This window comes from Lithobates pipiens, unplaced genomic scaffold (assembly GCF_037356315.1).
Source record: "Lithobates pipiens isolate NorthernLeopardFrog02 unplaced genomic scaffold, aLitPip1_a1.2 Scaffold_16, whole genome shotgun sequence".
Classification (NCBI taxonomy): domain Eukaryota; kingdom Metazoa; phylum Chordata; class Amphibia; order Anura; family Ranidae; genus Lithobates; species Lithobates pipiens.
In genome coordinates, this window is record NW_027507748.1 from 393,527,618 (window position 1) to 393,549,833 (window position 22,216).

The 22,216-nt window shown below is 44.0% G+C and overlaps 1 long non-coding RNA gene and 1 pseudogene across 4 annotated transcripts in view; one reads left to right on the top strand and one right to left on the bottom strand.

Moving 5' to 3' along the window:
* The window catches only part of LOC143983058 (uncharacterized), a 222,225-nt gene that overhangs the window by 196,439 nt on the left and 3,570 nt on the right, over positions 1-22,216 (bottom strand). For 2 of the 3 annotated variants that reach the window (XR_013274557.1, XR_013274559.1), the window contains exon 2: positions 134-206. This is a non-coding gene — a long non-coding RNA (uncharacterized LOC143983058). Of the gene's footprint in view, positions 1-127; positions 207-22,216 lie in introns of all 3 variants that reach the window. The other variant, XR_013274558.1, reaches the window with a different exon arrangement.
* LOC143983057 (multidrug and toxin extrusion protein 2-like) overlaps positions 1-22,216 on the top strand; it is a 115,780-nt pseudogene that overhangs the window by 73,960 nt on the left and 19,604 nt on the right. Inside the window, exons 12-14 of the transcript XR_013274556.1 lie at positions 432-507; positions 5,345-5,414; positions 8,903-9,035. The product of XR_013274556.1 is annotated as a multidrug and toxin extrusion protein 2-like (transcript). The remainder of the gene's footprint in view (positions 1-431; positions 508-5,344; positions 5,415-8,902; positions 9,036-22,216) is intronic.

The window sequence follows — 22,216 nt, forward strand, 5'->3', positions numbered from 1 at the left end:
GTAAAGGTATAACTCCCCAATGGGACACAAATGGCAAAAAATAAACTGACAGGGGTTATAACCCTCTCTTACTCTATCCAAAATAAAAAAGTTTTGCCTATAGTTCTACTTTAAAAGGAGGATTTACCTTTACCTTGGAGAGATTTTTTTGACTTTGTGTTCTGTCTTTGGGGACAAACTTTGAAGGGAAATCCTCCTAGTAGGACCTAGACAGAAAATTAAAACAAAAAAATAAGTTTCTAACCCACTCAATCCAAACTAAAATGAATGGCTAAAGATACACAATGCTAGTTAGTCAGAGAGAACATTTGAAAAACATTGATATAACACTTCTGTTTTGGTTATTGTTATTTGATGTATTAGTGGGCATATACCAAGCAGTTCAAACGTTAAATAATTTTTAAGACTAACCTGTACTTCTTGTTTTTCAGTAATTGTTTGCTTGTTGATCAGCAGTACTCTACTTGCACTGAGAAATGTAATGGGTTATGTGTTTACAAATGATAGGTGAGTAATATGGAGATGCTTTACTTCTTCTAATCAATTTAATCTATAATTTATCAGGCACCTTGATACAGGTCATAGCATGATAATAAGCAGTGGCAATTTTTTGTGCACAAGAGTTTTTATAGGTTTTTATAGTAAAAAAGTGATTTTCAACAACATATCCTGTGTTTTTGTGAAAAAAAAAACACTATCAAGGAATAAATATTTTAGAATATATTTGACAAGGACTTTAGGGGTCAATTACAATTTCTTTGGTGTGCAGCGTTAGCCTACTCAGCACCTTGAACCAGGAAGGGAGGCTTATGCCAATCCAATGATGAATTTTAAATGTCTATAATTATGGGACAGAAGGAAATTAATGGCCAAATAATGCTTTTACTGGGATGCATCATCAGGGCCATGCTGGTGTAGCACTTACTCCCAAAGGAGCCACTGATTTCTCTTTCCCTGTTCCCAGAGCCCACGATTCTGAAAGCAACACCACTGAAGAGGGAATATTTATGTCAACAATCTACATAATATACAATAATAATATTAATAATAGTAATACAATAACCAAAGAAATAGAAACAGCGATAGCCCCTCAAAAAAACATGTAAAACAGTAGCAACAGAGTATGCAGTTGTTAATAAGCAAAAAAACATTATATGACCCCTAAACCCTATACTTAGGAAGGTCCTGTTTAAAGTCAATGCTAAGACAATAGTTTGTCAGTCTGTCTTTCTCTGCAGTCTAGTACATTGGGACCTAAATCTGGCATTGGAGTGAATAGGCACCTGCACTGTGTCTTAAACAATAATGTTCTTCTTTAACAGGGTGCAGCAAGGTTTGGCCAGCGGTCTCTCACCAACTTTTTTGGTGAGGACTTATCTCCTTTTATTGTTAGTTGGCTGCTAAGCAGAGACAGTGGTGGCCTCATTCTTCCCAACAACCAGGTGGGAACATCAGTCAACAATGACATTTTGCCCAATGAACAGCACCAGACAGTGACAGTGGTGTTCTCAAGTACCAGGAGATGTCTGCTACTCTGCCTCTCTGTGTCGCTGATGCAGTGGCAAAGCTGATGCAGTGGCAAAGCATGCTGTTGGCAGCCAGCTTCACACATTCTGTCTCCCGCAATGTCCTAACCACATCTGCCCCAAGTTCAAGAACTGTTCATTCTTTTCCTCTCCACAGAGCCCCAGTCATGCTGGGCTGTGTAGTTTCATTGCCAATCAGACACACAGGCCCAGTCTGTCTCTGGACTATATCCCCCACAATTCTTGGTTCCTACCAGTGGGCTCTTGTTTCAGGATGCACAGCAGTCTATATCCCCCTTCTCTATGTTCTCCTGTTGGTGGGTGGGGCTTTACTTCAGCAATCTGTCTATCCACAGCCCCTGTTGTGCTTGACAACTTGAGAGTAGGAGAGGAAGTGTAAGGCAAAAGCAGTGATAGGAGTCCAGTCCAAGACAAAGCAGCGCTGTGGGCCAGGAGCTACACTGGCAATCCACTTTCCTTGAAACTCAGTATCTTGCATATTAGTAAAGGGTACCTTTTATTAATCCTCACATGTTACTTGGCTCACAGGTTTTCTAGCCACATGCCGACCAGCCGACGCAGTTGTACTGCGACAGAATGGCACGGCTGGGCGAAACGGTGTTATGTAACATCTCTTCGTCCTGTGGCCACTAGGCGCCCCCACCGAGCCCCCCAAGCTGATGTGAGTGCCTGACGGTCTCAATCACCGCCAGGCTCACGCAATCGTTCAGGGCACATGGAGAACCCGGAGAACTGACAGATCGTCTGTTCATACAGAGTATGAACACATGATCTGTTATCTTCCCTGCACAATCCCCATCCCCCTTCAGTTAGAATACAAACTAGGACACACTTAACCCCTTCACTGCCCCCTAGTTTTAACCCCTTCACCGTCAGTGACATTTTTACAGTATTCAGTGTATTTTTAATCGCACAAATTGCTGTATTAATGACAATGGTCCCAAAAATGTGTCAGAAATTCCCCAATGTGTTCGTCATAATGTCGCAGTCACGATAAAAATTGCTGATCGCCGCCATTACTAGTAAAAAAAAAAAATATTAATAAAAATGCCATAAAACTATCCCCTATTTTGTAGACGCTATAACTTTTGTGCAAACCAAACAATACGCTTATTGATTTTTTTTTTTTTTTACCAAAAATATGTAGAAGAATACGTATCGGCCTAAACTGAGGAAAAAAATGTTTTTTTATATATTTTTTGGGGATATTTATCATAGCAAAAAGTAAAAAATAATGCGATTTTTTTCAAAATTGCCACTTTTTTTATTTCTAATGAAATAACATCAATAGAAAGCTCTATTTGTGAGGAAAAAAGGATGTGGTTTTTGTTTGGGAGCCACGTCGCACGTCCACGCATTTGTCAGTTAAAGCGACACAGTGCCGAATCCCAAAAAGTGCTCTGGTCTTTGGCCAACCAAATGGTCTGGGGCTTAAGTGGCTAGGCAAGGGCACTGGCACTCAGCAACTTGCCATTCACATGGGGTTTCCCTCTAAGGTAGCACATCTGACAGTATTGTAACCACTTCAGTCAATTGACAGGTCTTTCTAGTGGTCAAACTGTGCTTCAAACTCTACAGAACAGGAGCCTCATTCAACCAGCTTAGAATCAGCACTGCATTGCACAGTACTGCACACTAGGCCAACCACACCTTCTTTCTCTAAGAATACACAAGAGCTTCCTTTCCTTCATGCCTCCACAATATGTTCCAAGGCTTGACCCTTCCAACACTGGATCCCTGCATTGTTGGGAAGCCCTTGCAACCCCTTCTATATCAGTTTAAAAAAGTACTGTCACCTTTTTACAAAGCAAAAAAATTTAAATAAAGAGTGACAGGATACATTTACTTAATGGTTTAAGTTTAGACAAAACATCCTCAGCTCTCACTCCCTAACATACCCTAACCTTAAAACCCTCCAACCAAGTGCCCACTTTTAAGTTGGCCCACTATTAGCTAGGTGTTGGGGTCAAGCTCTGCAAGTCCCCGCCATGCTTCTTGGATAGGACAGCTATCCACCTGCTTTAGATAGTCTTCCACCATCACATTGTGTCAAACTCCTGGTCATAGGTCCTCTAATGACATTCCTGTCCTTTAGGCTTTTATATTTAGTAATAAAAGAATGTCCACACAAAATGCATTTTCCACACTTTATTGAAATGTTGCAAGATTTCTGTGACATCTAACATCCCACTGACACACTAGCAACATTTTTCGGAATGGAAAGCAAAACAAAGGAGTAGACAATTTGTAGTTGTCATTTTTAAGCCATCTTCCCTTAGCACCTCCTCACCCTGGGAGCACCACCGAGTTGGGACCACTTCCCCCAGATACTTAGCCCTTGTACACACAGTCCGAGAATCCGTCGGAATGTGTCCTATCGGACCGTGTCGTCGGATAATCCGACTGTGTGTTGTATGCATCAGACTGATTCCGTCCGAATATCCGTCAGACACAATTTTCCAACATGTTGGAAATATTTCCCGACCAACTGGTTCGATCGGACATACTCCGATCATGTGCAGCGAATTTTGATCAGACCAAGTGCCACGCATGCTCAGATCAAATTCCTACATCAAAGCTATTGGCTACTAGCCTGAATGTAGTCCCATCGTAACGAAATTACGTCATCACGTTCTGAAAGATCAGGTTTTTCGACAACTTAGTCCGACCGTGTGTATGCAACAGTTTCGGACACAATCCGTCGGACTAAATCCGACGGACAAAATCCGACGGATTTGGTTGGCAGAATCTCCGACCGTGTGTACAGGGGCTAAGTCCACACCATTCAGTTTCCACTACTAAGTAGAATCAAGGTGCTTTCATCAGTAAACCAGTGTCTCCCAATGTCCCTTACATAGTTCTGCCCAACACTTTTCCAAAGTGTCACCAGTACTCACATTAGAGGACTCTAGCCTGGCCTAAAATGCCTTTTGTACCCTGCTCACAACCCACAGGAGACCATAAGAGGAGTCATGGTGACTACACCTGTTCATCTTTATTTCTGTACCACCTCACCTGGGACTTCATCCCTGTTAAGGAGCCTAGGACAGTAGCCAACTACATCAGGATAGCTCTAGGGTGGCTTCTTTGTCCCAACTCACTCAGCCCCTCTCATCCTAGATCTCATATGGGCACTAACTCCACTTAGTTAGCTGATTGTTCAGTTATCGGTCTTCACTGAGCTGAGAGTGGTGAATGTCAATAACTGTCTCTCTGCTATGCCCCTCTAGTGCTCACTAGAGCACCAGGCTATGGAGGGGTTTGGACTGGAGTGGTTGGCTCAGGCTCTAAGTGGTGCGCTGAGAGGCTGAGCTAACTGCTGGTCAGGTATCTGAGTGTATCCCTACAGAGCCCAGAGTGGCTCTGTGATGTCAGCAGACAGCAGGCTTTAGCTCGCTGTCGGCTGAATCTGGGTCACAGAAGTGCACAATTAAGTGCACTCCTGTGACCCACATGTGAACTATAGCCAAAAGAGCTTTGGCCATACTTCTCCTTTAAATGCATGAATCTCTTGTTGTAGGCTATGTATACCTGACCCAAAGATTACCTGCATCTGGTTGCAGGCGCTGTTTGGCCAATTTTCCACCCAGCTCCTTCAACAAAAGTATTTAAAAATTGACTTATGGTGAACTAGGTGTTACTGGGCCACCCAAGGAGTGAATGTACATATGCATCTCCACTTGGTATTTAAAACTAATAATAGTTTATCGATAAGGGTACAGCTATCAGTAAGCAAAATGGCTATTTTATTTATTTGTCTTAAATGTAATTTTATCTCTTTTTGTATGTAAATTCAGAGATATTGTTACGTTGGTTTCACGCATAATGCTGCTATTAGCTCCATTTCACCTGTGTGATGGCACAAATGTAAGTATCCCATTATTATATTATTATAAAAAAATATATAATTAATAAAAACTGTTGCAGGAATGACTGGGAGGAAAAAAATGTTGATCTTTTGTTTGACAATCTGTGCAAGAAAATATTTGGTAATTTACAGGTGGTGGCAGAGAAGATAAAATACGAATACCTCTAACCCACATCATTATATATATATATATATATATATATATATATATATATATACATATTATAAATGTATCATAACCCCCGAAGGAGCTGCTGGTTTTATTCAGGCTTATCATTACCTCACCTGCTCGCCTCTTCATCTTAGGGGGGTCCCGTGGAAAGTAGCCCAAATGATGATAGATCAGACATGTGGTCTTTTTTTTGAAGATTTATGTGTAAGTGTACCAAAAGATGCACATACACACACACACAGTGCCGTGCTACAGTGATCCTTCAGTGCTATACTTAGTGCTATGTATACATGCAATAAAATTAATATTCATAAAAAAAATTCATAATAAATGTTCCATAAATCAATATCAATCTTGATAGTAGTGTTCCAGTATTATTATCATATCACCGTGCTTCTCAATAATTCTTATTGCTTGTGCAAACCCCCACCAGTTATTTAATCATCTCAAGGATGAGTCAGGAAGACTCAAATTAACTCTTTATTTTCACTCACTTTTCACCATCTCAGAGATTATTCAGCTGTTCCTCCACTTGTAATTGTAACTGTCACGTAATCAAAAACACAGCCGACATAGTGCTCTCTGCTATAAATGTTTTTTTTTTAAAACCCAGCTAAAAGAGGACACTTAATAGATATAAAAACAAACTCGCTTGTTACATGTATTGAGAGCGTCCGCTCACTCACCAACGTGGTTGTGCAACATAAAAGGCTCAGATCCTCTACTCTGCACATGTATCGACCTCTGAATGGTCTTCCTCAGCAGGGGAAACATGGTGATATGATAATAACACTGAGCACTACTATCAAGATTGATATGGATTTATGGGACATTTATTATGAATTTGAATTTTATTGCATGTACAGTGGTGTGAAAAAGTGTTTGCCCCCTTCCTCATTTCCTGTTCCTTTGCATGTTTGTCACACTTAAGTGTTTCGGAACATCAAACAATTTAAACAATAGTCAAGGACAACACAAGTAAACACAAAATGCAATTTGTAAATGAAGGTGTTTATTATTAAAGGTGAAAAAAAATCCAAACCATCATGGCCCTGTGTGAAAAAGTGATTGCCCCCCTTGTTAAAACATACTATAACTGTGGTTGTCCACACCTGAGTTCAATTTCTCTAGCCACACCCAGGCCTGATTATTGCCACACCTGTTCACAATCAAGGCATCACTTAAATAGGAGCTGCTTGACACAGTAAGGTCCACCAGAAGATCCTTAAAAGCTACACATCATGCCGAGACCCAAAGAAATTCAGGAACAATTGAGAAAGAAAGTAATTGAGATCTATCAGTCTGGAAAGGGTTATAAAGCCATTTCTAAAGCTTTGGGAATCCAGCGAACCACAGTGAGAGCCATTATCCACAAATGGCGAAGACATGGAACAGTGGTGAACCTTCCCAGGAGTGGCCGGCCGCCCAAAATTACCCCAAGAGCACAGCGACGACTCATCCAAGAGGTCACAAAAGACCCCACAACAACGTCCAAGGAACTGCAGGCCTCACTTGCCTCAGTTAAGGTCAGCGTTCATGCCTCCACCATCAGGAAAAGACTGGGCAAAAATGGCCTGCATGGCAGAGTTCCAAGGAGAAAACCACTGCTGAGCAAAAAGAACATCAAAGCTCGTCTCAATTTCTCCACAACACATCTTGATGATCCCCAAGACTTTTGGGACAACATTCTGTGGACCGATGAGACAAAAGTGGAACTCTTTGGAAGGTGTGTGTCCAAGTATATCTGGCGTAGAAGGAACACTGCATTTCATAAAAAGAACATTATACCAACAGTAAAATATGGTGGTGGTAGTGTGATGGTCTGGGGCTGTTTTGCTGCTTCAGGACCTGGAAGACTTGCCGTGATAAAAGGAACTATGAATTCTGCTGTCTACCAAGAGATCCTGAAGGAGAATGTCCGACCATCTGTTCGTGTACTCAAGCTGAAACGAACTTGGGTTCTGCAGCAGGACAATGATCCTAAACACACCAGCAAGTCCACCACCGAATGGCTGAAGAAAAACAAAATTAAGACTTTGGAGTGGCCTAGTCAAAGTCCTGACCTGAATCCTATTGAGATGTTGTGGTATGACCTTAAAAAGGCCGTTCATGCTCGAAAACCCTCTAATGTAACTGAATTTGGACAATTCTGCAAAGATGAGTGGGCCAAAATTCCTCCAGGACGCTGTAAAAGCCTCATTGCACGTTATCGCAAACGCTTGGTTGCAGTTGTTGCTGCTAAGGGTGGCCCAACCAGTTATTAGGTTTAGGGGGCAATCACTTTTTCACACAGGGCCATGATGGTTTGGATTTTTTTTCACCTTTAATAATAAACACCTTCATTTACAAATTGCATTTTGTGTTTACTTGTGTTGTCCTTGACTATTGTTTGAATTGGTTTGATGTTCCGAAACACTTAAGTGTGACAAACATGCAAAGGAACAGGAAATGAGGAAGGGGGCAAACACTTTTTCACACCACTATATACTGTACATAGCACTAAGTATGGCATTGTCATGGTTATGCAGTGATCTTCCTGTGTTTGTTTACCTTCCCCCATGTCTTCAGACTAAGAAGCCAGCCACTTCCACCTGGGGGTTTTTATAACCTCTCCTCTAAGCATGGCTCCACTCCAAGCCCTATCAGGGAGCCCTATATTAACCTGTGCACTGCAGGCCTCAGTGCTGATCAACCATTGTGTATCCATTGTGTATCAGCTTCCTGTTTTCTGCCGTGTGCTCTGCTACTGGTTTCTGTTACCGACTTTGGCGTGTCTTGACTATCCCTGCTTGCCTGTGACCCTGACCTTTTGGCGTGTACCCGACTATCCTTGTCTGCTTGTGGCCCCGACCTTGGCTTTGTCCCTCACCATCCCTATCCTCCTGTTGCCTACTGTGGGTGTGAGCTGGGGGACCCTGGGGGTCGCGACCTGGAGCCAGTTGCAGCCAAGTCCATCCTCACCACTGGAGGCTCTGGTGAACACCTGCTGGCTCTTAGACCCTGCGCCCCAGGGAATCTCACGCTCTATCCCCAGTGGGATCTGTCCCCCGTCTGCAGCAGTCAGCCGTGTGTGTGTGTATGTGTGTGTGTATGTGTGTGTGTGTGTGTGTGGGGGGGGTGCAGTGTGTCCCTCTTTTGGTACATATATTATATATATATATATATATATATATATATATATATATTTTTTTTTTTTTAAGTGTAGTGATTTCGCTTAAAGTGTATGGTGGCTGCTAATTTTGCACTTGATTAATTTAGGGTGGCACTGATTGTTTTCACACATTTGAATATTTAACATTCATTTTTCTTTTGTAGGCAGCCTGTAATGGAATATTAAGGGGAACAGGAAAGCAAAAAATCGGTGCTATTACAAATATTTTTGGTTATTACCTCATAGGGATCCCGGTTGGAATATCTCTGATGTTTCCAGCAAAACTTGGGATTATAGGTAAAATCACAAGCTACATATATGGCAAGAAAATACAGGTGTATAAAATGTTTCTGTCTACACTGAATTGTTAGATCAGCAATATCCGCTGAATATAGTTTTGTACATACAGATTGGTTGTCATGTGACCTGCTGCTAAAGTTCCTTGGAAAAGTATTCATACCCCTTGAAATGTTCCACATTTTGTCATGTCACAACCAAAAAGGTAAATGTATTTTCTTTTGATTTTATGTGATAGACCAACACAAAGTGGCACATCATTGTGAAGGGGAAGGATAACAATGATAAATGGTTGTCGAAATTTTTTACAAATAAATATCTGAAGTGTGTGGCATGCATTTGTATTCAGCTCCCTTTACTCTGATACCCCTAACTAAAATCTAGTGGAACCAATTGCCTTCAGAACATCTAATTAGTAAATAGAGTCCACCTGTGTGTAATTTAATCTCAATATAAATACAGCTTTTCTGTGAAGCCCTCAGAGGTTTGTTAAACCTTAATGAGCAAACAACATCATTGGCCAAAGAACACATCAGACAGGTCATGGGTAAAGTGGAGAAGTTTAAAACGGGGTTAGGTTATAACAAAATATCCCAAGCTTTGAACATCTCATAGAGCACTGTTCAATCCATTATCCAAAAGTAGAAAGAGTATGGCACAAATGCAAACCCACCAAGACATGGCCGTCCACCTAAACTGACAGGCTGGGCAAGGGCAGCATTAATCAGAGAGGCAGCCAAGAGGCCCATAGTAACTCTGGAGGAGCTGCAGAGATTAACAGCTCAGGTGGGAGAATTTGTCCACAGGACAACTATTAGTTGTGCACTCCACAAATCTGGCCTTTATGGAAGAGTGGCAAGAAGAAAGTCATTGTTGAAAGAGAGCCATGAGAAGTCCTGTTTGCAGTTTGCGAGAAGCCATGTGGGGGACACAGAAAACATGTGAAATAAGGTGCTCTGGTCAGATGAGACCAAAATTTAACTTTTTGGTCCAAAAGAAAAACACTATGTGTGGCAGGAAACTAACACTGCACATCACCCTGAACACACCACCGTGAAACATGGTGGTGGCAGAATCATGTTGTGGGGATGCTTTTTTTCAGCAGGGACAGGGAAGCTGGTCAGAGTTGATGGAAAGATGGATGGAGCCAAACACAGGCCAATCTTAGAAGAAAACATGTTAGAGTCTGCAAAAGACTTGAGACTGGGGCAGAGGTTTACCTTCCAGCAGGACAGCGACCCTAAACATACAGCTAGAGCTACAATGGAATGGTTTAGAGCAAAGCATATTCATGTGTTAGAATGATCCAGACCTAAATCCAATTGAGAATCTGTGACAAGACTTGAAAATTGCTGTTCACAGACGCTCTCCATCCAATCGGACAGAGCTTGAGCTATTTTGCACAGAAGAATGGGCAAAAATGTCACTCTCTAGATGTGCAAAGCTGGTAGAGACATCCCCAAAAAGACTTGCAGCTGTAAGTGCAGAGAAAAGGGGTTCTACAAAGTATTGACTCAGGAGTGCTGAATACAAATGCACACCACACTTTTTTCACATATTTATTTGTAAAAAATAAAAAATTGAAAACCATTTATCATTTTCCATCCACTTCACAATTATGTGCCACTTTGTGTTAGTCTGTCACATAAAATCCCAATAAAATACATTTATGTTTTTGGTTGTAACATAACATGTGGAAAATTTCAAGGGGTATAAATACTTTTTCAAGGCACTGTATAGTCCTAGAATAAGGACAGGTAGGTAAACAACTAGAGTTAGCACTAAGTACTCTAAAATGGCTCAAAATGGCATCCAATTCTGTGACTTTTTTCAGTTTTTTTTTTTGTTTTGGTAAAAGGAACATTTACAAAGACATTTGGGAGCAAATGAGACTTAAAGTAGATCTAAGCCCAGTGTCATTTAATTTGCTAAAGCCCAGTGCATCATAAAGTATTGCTTTTTTTAATTTTCAAATATTGTTTTCTGCTGTTTTTTCATCAGTTTTTGCATATAAGTACAGCTGATCTCCATCAGCCACTTCCTAGCTACATGAACTAGTTCCAGTGCTGGCTGCACATCATTGTTTTGGACTAGTTTGCCGATGGTGACAGTGGTGGACTATGTCTTATGCAAGGTTTGTCAGCATGAACACATGTTACAGGGTGATATCACAGGGGCACAACTGGGAGCCATAACAGGAAATTCTTTAACAAGGACCTCTGTAAAAGGATCACCAGGTTTTAATTGAAACAGTTTGCTTCTGAATCACTTTTCCTTATTGCTTTTCCTGGATAGCCAGATGCTAGTTGAACAAAACCGCAACTCCATGAGTTCTAGGATGCTTAGAAATGGCCTTGGGATGTTAATTGGTTTACAAAACCTGCATATACGAAAGGGCTGTGTGATATTGGGTGATTAGACTCAATGTGGTAGATGCATTTTTAGTGAAACATGTCGGTCCGAACAGGTAGCCCAGGTTTATTAACCACTTCGGACCCAGGCCAATTCTGACATTTCTCTCCTACATGTAAAATTCCTAATTTTTTTGCTAGAAAATTACATAGAACCCCCAAACATTATATATGTTTTTTTAGCAAAGACCCTAGAGAATACAATGGCGGTCATTGCAACTTTTTATCTCGCACGGTATTTGCGCAGCAATTTTTCTAACGCGTTTTTTTCACACAAAAAACTGTTTCATGCTTTAAAAAAAAGGTGGGCACTCATAGGTGGCACAGGTGGGCACTCATAGGCGGCACAGGTGGGCACTCATAGGCGGTATTAGTGTTATACTGTACTAATGGATGCCAATCAGTGCCAAACAATAATGCATGCCAATCAGTGATGCCCATTGTGGGCACTGATTGGCATCCATTATGGGCACTGATTGGCATCCATTGTGCTGACTGGCATCCCTGGTGGTCTAGGGAGGATTACCTTTTCCCTGGTGGTCTGGTGGCGTCCCTGGTGGTCCAGTGTGGGCATCCTCAGGGGGGCTGTGCTGATAATCAATCAGCACAGACCCCCCTGTCAGAGGAGCAGCCGATCGGCTCTCCTCTACTCGCGTCTGACAGACGCAAGTGAGGAAAAGCCGATCACCGGCTCTTCCCATTTACACTGTGATCAGCCGTGATTGGACACGGCTGATCACGTGGTAAAGAGTATCCGTCGGAGACTCTTTACCGAGATCGTAGTTGCCGGGTGTCAGACTGACACCCCGCAACAACGATCGCCGCGATGCACGCCCCCGGGGGCGAGCAGCGGCTCAAAATCCTGATCACGTCATATGACGTCCGATCAGGATTATGAAACCACTTTGCCACCGTCAATTGCCTATAGGGCGGGCGGCAAGTGGTTAAAAAGGAAAGCAAATTCTTTACACAACAGTTGCCCATGCCGGGCATTTTCCAGCTCTTCAGGCTCACTCAACCTCGGTTGCAGCACCTCACAGCAAAGGCCCACCCCTGGCCTCTAAATAGGGCCCTCCAGCCCCCTCAAGCTTGTTCACTCCTCCAGAGAATTCTGGACTCCCTCCAGGCCCCTAGACTCTAGCCAAATGTAGCGTGGCCCCCTTGGGGACTGCAGAAAATTACCTGCTCAAGTGCCGGTTCTTACTGACCATAAGAATCTCACATTCTTGTCTGAGGCTAAACACCTCTCTCCCAGAAGGGCCCTATGGGTCTCTTTTCTTGTCTAGTTTCAATTACTTTGTCTCTTTCTTACCCGGTACTAATAATGTAAGGGCTGATGCTTTGTCACGACAATTTTCCTCCACTTCCAAGATGGAAACAGTTCCGGTTCCTGTGATTCCTCCTGATTGTATTCTGGCTACGGTTCGCACCAGTCTCACTTCTCCTTTGGGTGACAAAATTCTTGCTGCTCAGGTCCATGCTCCCCCCGGCGAAACCTTGTGACCTCTGCTTTGTCCCAGAGAGTCTCCATACTGCCGTGCTCCAGACTTACCATTCTCCCAAAGCTGCTGGCCACCCTGGGAGGAATCAACCCTTTTGGGCCATTTTCCAACAATTATGGTGGCGTTGTCTATGTGCTGATGTAACAGCCTTTGAGCTGCATGTTCCGTGTGTGCTCAGAGTAAGACTCCACGTTATCTTCCAGTGGGCCTCCTACAACCCATACCCAATGGAGAGAGGCCCTGGACCCACCTGGCTATGGACTTCATTGTGGAGTTATCCAACTCCCAGGGCAACAGAGGTATCCTTATGGTGGTTGACCAGTTCTCAAAAATGTCTCATTGTATTTCACGCCAAGTCACTCACTTCTAAGGAACTGGCTTCCATTTTTGCTCTGGAGATCTTTTGCTTACGTGGGCTATCCAAAGTTATTGTCTTGGACAGAGGTAGTTAGTTTGTGTCCTGGTTCTGGTGAGCCTTTTGTGCAAAGTTGGGAATTCAGCTTGCTTTCTCCTCTGCATATCACCCGCAGTCTAATGGGGCTGCAGAATGCAGAATGAGCCAATTAGTCCTTGGAGCAATTTTTACGTTGCAATATTCTCAGATGTATTTCATGTCTCCTTATTAAAACCTTTGGTCTGCAAACGCTTTACCACCTCAGTGCCTCGTCCTCACCCTGTACAGGTTGAGAACCATGAGGAGTATGAAGTACAGTGCATTGTTGACTCCCATAGGTTCTGTGGGCGGATACAGTACCTGGTGCATTGGAAAGGGTACAGCCCGGAGGAACGCTCTTGGGTCTCATCCTTGGACGTACATGCCCCTGTCCTCCTCCGTGATTTCCATAAACATTTTCCCCTCAAGCCTGGAGGTTCTCCAAGGGGGAGTGTTTATTGAGGAGATGGTACTGTCAGGGCTGTGCTCAGCCCTTCCTTCTCTGGGCTGGCTGCTCAGCTGTCGGCTAATTGCCAGCTCCTATCTCTCCACAGTGACTCATCTGTTGATGATATCCCGCTCGTCAGTCCTGCCTACTTTAGCCGTCCAGTCCAGATAATCTCTGCCTTTGCCTTGGTCACATCTCTAGAGATGCTTTCCTGTGTTCCTGTTAAAGATTTGCTTGACTGACATTCCTTCTGGCTCCAGATCCTACTTGTTATTTTACTACGCTGTTCTCTGGCTTGTCTGACTATCCATTCCGGTTTCTGAACTCTGGCTATGTTTTGACTACGTTTACTGTTTACCTTTTTTATTATTATTATTATTATTATTAATAAACAAGTGTGATTTAACTGTACTTCTGGCTGATTCATGGTTTCTGACAGATGGATATATAAATTAAAGGCCACATCTCCTCCAGGATTAAATGTCACAATCACCTTTAAACCATTTTTGAAGGGATTTGCGTCAGGCAAAACTAAATACTAAATGAGAACTAAATATTACATACCTTCTTTCACCTTTTTTTGTGATTAGGTTGTCATTATTGGTATTCTAAAATATTTCTTATTTTCCTAATTTGAAGATGTCTAAGTTAATGTATGAACTTTCTAAGGTAATTTTGCAATGTTTAAATCAATTTTGGCAGCATCGCTTGCGACCCCTGGATGGTTTATGTGCTGTTGTCATTGAACAGTGTTTGCTTATTGGGCTTTCCAGGCCCCCCAACGTAGTCCCTAGGGACTGAGTGCTGAGTGTAAGCTAATTTTCTACTCTCCAATATACCTAAGCTTTGGAATGTTTTTAAATAGCCTTTCTCTTGTTTGATTATAGGGCTTTTCAGCGAGGGTTTTTGTCTCTCTATTCCCCTTTTTTTGCTATATGAGACCATGACACTGGCACTTCACTAGACATATAGTGCAGGCATGTCCAAAGTCCGGCCCGCGGGCCAATCGCGGCCTGCGGTCTGGTTTTGAGCGGCCCGCCTGGTTGTTTAAACACATATATCTTTTGTGGCCCCCGGCGATCTCCCAGCGCCGGGGCCACAAAAGATATATAGTCCGGCTGCCTCGGAGGGAGGAGACGGGACGAGTGCTGTGCACACAGGAGGAGAATTTCCTGTTTACACGGCAGCTGCAATAGGAAGTCCCGTCTCTGCCATTGGATGACTGTACTGTCCATCAAAGGAGGCGGGACTTTCTCTTAAAGAGGCCGTTGTGTAAACAGGAGATTCTCCTGTAAGATGTCTTTGGCGCTCGTCCTGCCCTCCATGGCTGCACTGATGGTAATGGTAGCTGCATTCCTGGCAATGGTGAGTGAATTCCTAGCAATGGTGGCTGCATTCCTGGCAATGGTGGGTGAAATTCCTGGCAATGGTGGGTGAAATTCCTGGCAATGGTGGCTGCATTCCTGGCAATGGTGGCAGCATTCCCGGCAATGGTGGCAGCATTCCCGGCAATGGTGAGTGAATTTCTGGCATTGGTGGGTGCATTCCTGGCAATGGTGGGTGCATTCCTGGCAATGGTGCCTGCATTCCTGGCAATGGTGAGTGAATTCCTAGCAATGGCGGGTGAATCCCTGGCAATGGTGGCTGCATTCCCGGCAATGGTGGCTGCATTCCCGGCAATGATGGGTGAAATACCTGGCAATGGTGGCTGCATTCCTGGCAATGGTGGCTGCATTCCTGGCAATGGTGGCAGCATTCCCGGCAATGGTGGCTGCATTCCCGGCAATGGTGGCTGCATTCCCGGCAATGGTGGCTGCATTCCCGGCAATGGTGGCAGCATTCCTGGCAATGGTGGGTGAAATTCCTGGCAATGGTGGGTGAAATACCTGGCAATGGTGGCTGCATTCCTGGCAATGGTGGCAGCATTCCCGGCAATGGTGAGTGCATTCCTGGCAATGGTGGCTGCATTCCCAGCAATGGTGAGGGAATTCCTGGCAATGGCGGGTGAATCCCTGGCAATGGTGGCTGCATTCCCGGCAATGGTGGCTGCATTCCCGGCAATGGTGGCTGCATTCCTGGCAATGGTGGCTGCATTCCCAGCAATGGTGGCTGCATTCCCGGCAATGGTGGGTGAATCCCTGGCAATGGTGGCTGCATTCCTGGCAATGGTGGCTGCATTCCTGGCAATGGTGGCTGCATTCCCGGCAATGGTGGCTGCATTCCCGGCAATGGTGAGTGAATTCCCTGGCAATGGTGGTTGCATTCCCGGCAATGGTGGTTGCATTCCCGGCAATGGTGGCAGCATTCCCGGCAATGGTGTCAGCATTCCCGGCAATGGTGAGTGAATTCCCTGGCAATGGTGGGTGAATTCCCTGGCAATAGTGGGTGCATCCCTGGCAATGGTGGGCGCTGCATTCCTAGCAATGGTGAGCGCTGCATTCCTAGCAATTGTGGGTCTGCAGATAGACACTGACCCTTGTTTTGCTTCACAGTTCTTTATTTCAAAGTTTAAGTTTTTTTTTCCTGAGGCTTCCTTCTTAAAGTGAAGGTGCGTGTTATACGTCAATAAATATGGTGTATCCAAATAATACACTTGAGTTCATCTATTCACCACACACAGCCACAAAGGCAAGAGAATTCTTGTTGGGCCGTGTATTAGTGCTCGGATGGACACGCTTAGACCGAATTTTAATGGTTCAAAGAATGTCAGGCAAAATGGTCGGCCCTCGTGCATGTTCAGTTCATCAAATCTGGCCCTCTTTGAAAAAAGTTTGGACATCCCTGATATAGTGCATAAACATAAATAAACAATAATGCAGCAGTGAAAAATGAAAACCTGCATGAAAACAAAAAAAATTTATATTAACTCATGTGTCAAAGATACTGTTCTCGATATTGCAAAGTTATAAGCTGAACCACTCTAACCAATATGAGATGTCTAGAGTGGTCTAAACATGACAATCAAGTGATAATAAAATACAAACAAAAAGTTAATAAAACAAAAATCAATAGTTCAACAATCTTGTGAAAAGATGAGTCCCAAAAAAACTTGATTTGGTATCACCCGTGACAGAATGGAATATTAAAGAACTCCGCCATCATTCTATGATCCACCACCAATGTGTAAAGCCAGCACACTTACCAGAAAGTATGCAATCATATACTACAAGTATTGAGTCAAACTTGCAGTTAATGGAACTAAATCACTCCAACCATATCCAACACTTCCTGATGGCTGGTATGGATATCCAATTGATCTGGACATAAGTAGAAGAAATTAATTCTCAAAGGACAAGCTTACAGCACATAGATAACCTCATCAGGAAAATTGTGTGAAAAGGCAGACGTACCAATACTTTTGGTAATATAGTGTATATGAATGATTACTATTGATGTCGAAAGTTGCATGACAAGTCGCACAAGTGTGAATGGAGCCTTCAGATCTTCATGGCATTTTCATGGATTTTTCAATGTGGCTCCAGATGTCATAGATTAGGATGTTTATTTTTTGCTTATGGCATCCTATTTGCAAATGTTTTATATTATATGCACATTTACAGTAGCGTTGCTGGAGGTTGCGGTTCGCACCCAGGTGACACCCGCTAGAGGAGAGGGGTGGCACCATCCTGACTCTCCAGAGGGTGAGGAAAGCCCTGGAATTTTTTTTGTTCAGCTGTTCCGGCCGGAACATCTCCAGCGCTGCAGCTGTGCTGTACTGGTCTGTGTCCCTCTTCCACCTCCTACTTCCCTGCTGCTGAGCCTGTCACATGTGTGTCACTATCTCTGCCCGGACAGCGCTGCTGCACGCTGTTCTCTTCTCTCTAGCTGCCGCCTGGGATGGGTATACTACAGTTTACCTAGCTGCCCACCCTCCCCTGGCCCCCGATCTTGTGCTGTAATGGACGGGAGAGGGGGGTCTGCACTGAGAGGGGTCTATGCTGATGGAGGGGGGTCTGCACTGAGGAGGATCTATGCTGAAGGGGGGGGGGTCTGCACTGAGTGGGGTCTATGCTAATGGGGGGTCTGCAATGAGGTGGTCTATGCGGATGGGGGGTCTGCACTAATGGGGAGGTCTATACTGATGGAGGGGGTCTTTACTTAATGGGGGAGGGGGGGTTATACTGAGGAAAGGGGGTCTGTACTTAATGTTATTTTATTATGATATTGTTTGTAACAGTTATATTGTACATTTTCATTTAACTGTAATTAATACATTTTTTTTTCACAGTGTATGGGACTTAGCACTGCCTTTAAGTAGTATAGAACATACAGATTACAGGGGTCAATAGAGCATAACGCAAATTGTACAGAGGTTAGGAGTGCATATCGCACTAAGTGCAGGGGACCAGTGTGTGTGTGTGTGTGTGTGTGTGTGTGTGTGTGTGTGTGTGTGTGTGTGTGTGTGTGTGTGTGTGTGTGTGTGTGTGTGTGTGTGTGTGTGTGTGTGTGTGTGTGTGTAACCCACAGAATGCAGGGGGCAGGAGTGCGTTACATACAGGTTATAGGGGTCAGGGGTTCTTAAAAGGCTTTGTTTTTTAATTTTTTTTTAAATAGCAAACATGTCATACTTACCTCCACTGTGCAGTTCATTTTGCACAGAGTGGCCCCGATCCTTGACTTCTGCGGTCCCCCGGCGGCACTGGTAACTCCTCCCCGCATCGTATAACCCCCTAGTAGAAGTGCTCTCCTGGGGGGTTACCTTGTGGGCTCATTCCCGAGTCTAGCCGAAGGCAGCCAGTGGCTGCGCTGCTATCACCCTATCCAATAAAGAGCTGCGACAATGGGGAGAAGGGAAGAGCACGTCTCTGGCAGGGGAATACAGGACTCGGGTGAGTAAAACAGGGGGGGCTGGGGGGCCGGTCAGTCAGGGACATCTTAATCGCATCATGGGCCCCATGGCAAATTAATGCTCTGGGGCCCCTACAATGGAGACAGTGCAGGTAAACAGACATCAAGTAGGTAGGAGGCAGACAAAGGAGCTTCCACTTTTGGGTAGAGCTCCGCATTAACTACATGAACAATCATTCTGTACAGCAAAGAAACAAAATACTACATGCATAAAGTAACAAAGCTGTCCTGTGCATAAAATATATCTGCTAGAATGATGCTCAGGACAGTTGTAACAATTATAGACACGGCCGCCACTAAAAATCATGAGGCACCATCCAGCCTGACAGGGCCTTAGATACCCCCCAACATTGTAACCCCTCTACATCTTATATAGATCCAGCACTCCTAACTCCACACAACCAACCCCCCCCCCCCCCCCCCCAACACACACACACACACACACACACACACACACACACACCAGGTTTCCCCCTACCATTGTTATCCTGTTACTACCTCCACACCCCTGGATTCTCAACCCCAAATAAATAACTCCCCAGCACTCTGACCCCTCTACACACCGGATATCTCCCCAGCACTCTGACCCCTCTCTACACCCCAGACATCCCATCAGCACTCTGACCCCTATACACCCCAGATATCCCCCCCAGCACTCTGACCTCTTTACACCCCAGATATTCCCCAAGCACTCTGACCCCTCTACACCCCAGATATTCCCCCAGCACTCTGACCCCTCTATACCCCAGATATTACCCCAGCACTCTGACCCCTCTACACCCCAGATATCTCCCAAGCACTCTGACCACTCTATACTTCAGATATCCCCCCAGCATTCTGACCCTTCTACATCCCAGATACCCCCCCAGCACTCTGATCCCTCTCTACACCCCATATTTTCCTCCAGCACTCTGATCCCTCTCTACGCCCCAGATTGTCCCCATGCACTCTGACCCCTCTACACCCCAGATAGCCCCCCCAGCACTGTTACTATGTACAATAAGATACCCCTTGTATTGTGACCCCACTACATCCCTGATACCCCCTACACTGTGTAGTGATATAATCTCTTGTGGGTATATAATTAATTAGTAGTTATTAACCACTTCAGCCCCGGACCAATTGTCAGCCTAAGGACCAGAGGTCTTTTTACAATTTCGCACTGCACTGCTTTAACTGGTAATTGCGCGGTCATGCAATGTTGTACCCAAACAAAATTTGCGTCCTTTTCTTCCCACAAATAGAGCTTTCTTTTGATGGTATTTGATTTTTATTTTTTGCGATATAAATGGAAAAAGACCAAAAATTTCGAGAAAAATATATTTTCTACTTTTTGTTATAAGAAAAATCGAATAAACTCAATTTTAGTCATACATTTAGGGCAAAATTTATTCAGCCACATGTCTTTAGTAAAAAAAATATCAATAAGCGTATATTTATTGGTTTGCGCAAAAGTTATAGCGTCTACAAACTAGAGTACATTTTCTGGAATTTACACAGCTTTTAATTTATGACTGCCTATCTCATTTCCTGAGGTGCTAAAATGGCAGGGCAGTACCACCCCCCCCCCCTCATGACCCCATTTTGGAAAGTAGACACCCCAAGGAAATTGCTGAGGGGCATGTTGAGCCCATTGAATATTTTATTTTGTCCCAAGTGATTAAATAATGACACAAAAAAAAAAAAAAGTTTACAAAAAGTTGTCACTCACTGATATATTGCTCACACATGCCATAGTTATATGTGGAATTGCACCCCAAAATATATTCTGCTGCTTCTCCTGAGTACGGGAATACCACATATGTGGGACTTTTTGGGAGTCTAGCTGCGTACGACACCCCGAAATCCAATCACTGCCTTCAGGATTTCTAAGGGTGCAAATTTTTGATTTCACTCCTCACTACCTATCACAGTTTTGAAGGCCATAAAATGCCAAAATAGCACAACCTCCCCCCAAATGACCCCATTTTAGAAAGTAGACACTCCAAGCTATTTACTGAGAGGCATGTTGAGTCCATGAAATATTTTATATTTTGCCACAAGTTGCAGGAATATTACAATTTTTTTTTTTTTGCACAAAGTTGTCCCTAAATGATATATTGCTCACACATGCTATGGGCATAAGTGAAATTACACCCCAAAATAAATTCTGCTGCTTCTCCCGAGTACGGGGATACCACATGTGGGGGACTTTTTGGGAGCCTAGCCATGTACGGGACCCCGAAATCCAAGCACTGCCTTCCGGATTTAAATATAAAACGCTACCAAAAAAAACTGTTAGCGATCGCAGGGATCATGCCTCACTCTGCGAACGCTGCAGTTATGTGTTTAGTGTTTTGTAAGTGACAGTGATCGATCGATACTGCACTTGGGTGGGCTGGGCGGAGGGGCAAAATGCAGGTGCCAGCAGGTATCTGGGCTGATCCTGCTAACAATGCATTTTTTTGGAACCCTAAACTGTTGGGGACGCTAGTATAGATCTGATCAAATCAGATATTGATCTGTTCAGATTCTATACCACTACGGGAGGTGTATGCTTTGCGCGTGGGTGTTAGCGGTACTGGCACTAACCTAGTGCTGCCTGGGGCGACGCAGATCCTGACCCTAAAACCTAATTGATATCACCCGCCGGGTGATCAGGGGGTTAAACCTTTATTGGGTAATAAACGGTGGGTGCCCTGATGCTATAAAAAGCAAACTAACTAACCAGAGTCACTCGTAACACTTATACAGTGATCACTGGTGAAAGGGTTAAATAGGGGCAATCAGGGGGTTCAAATTTTTATTAGGTAGTATATGGGGGTCCCTGGCGCTATATAAAAACCTGACGGGGAACCTAAATAACTAACTGGCTAACCAGCGTCACCAGTGACACTTATACGGTGAACGCTGGTGAAAGGGTTAACTAGGGGCAATCAGGGGGTTAAAACCATTATTTGGTAGTATATGGGGGTACCTAGCGCTATAAAAACCTGGCGGTGAACCTAAAAAAATAACTAGCTACCTAGCGACACTAGTGGCACTAATGCAGCGATCAGAAAAATGATCGCTTAGTGACACTGGCAAAAGGGGGGTGAAAGGGTTAACTAGGGGCAATCAGGGGGTTAAAACCGTTATTGGTTAGTATATGGGGGTACCTAGCGCTATAAAAACCTGGCGGTGAACCTAAAAAAATAACTAGCTACTTAGCGGCACCAGTGACACTAATGCAGCGATCAGAAAAACGATCGCTTAGTGACACTGGCAAAAGGGGGTGAAAGGGTTTACTAGGGGCAATCAGAGGGTTAAAACCATTATTGTGTAGTATATCGGGGTACCTAGCGCTATAAAAACCTGGCGGTGAACCTAAAAAAATAACTAGCTACTTAGCGGCACCAGTTACACTAATGCAGCGATCAGAAAAACGATCGCTTAGTGACACTGGCAAAAGGGGGTGAAAGGGTTAACTCTAGGGTCAATCAGGGGGTTAAACCTTTATTGGGGGGGGTAGGGGGCTACCCTGGACTTAACACTAACTGCCCTGACAGTTTTTACTGTCA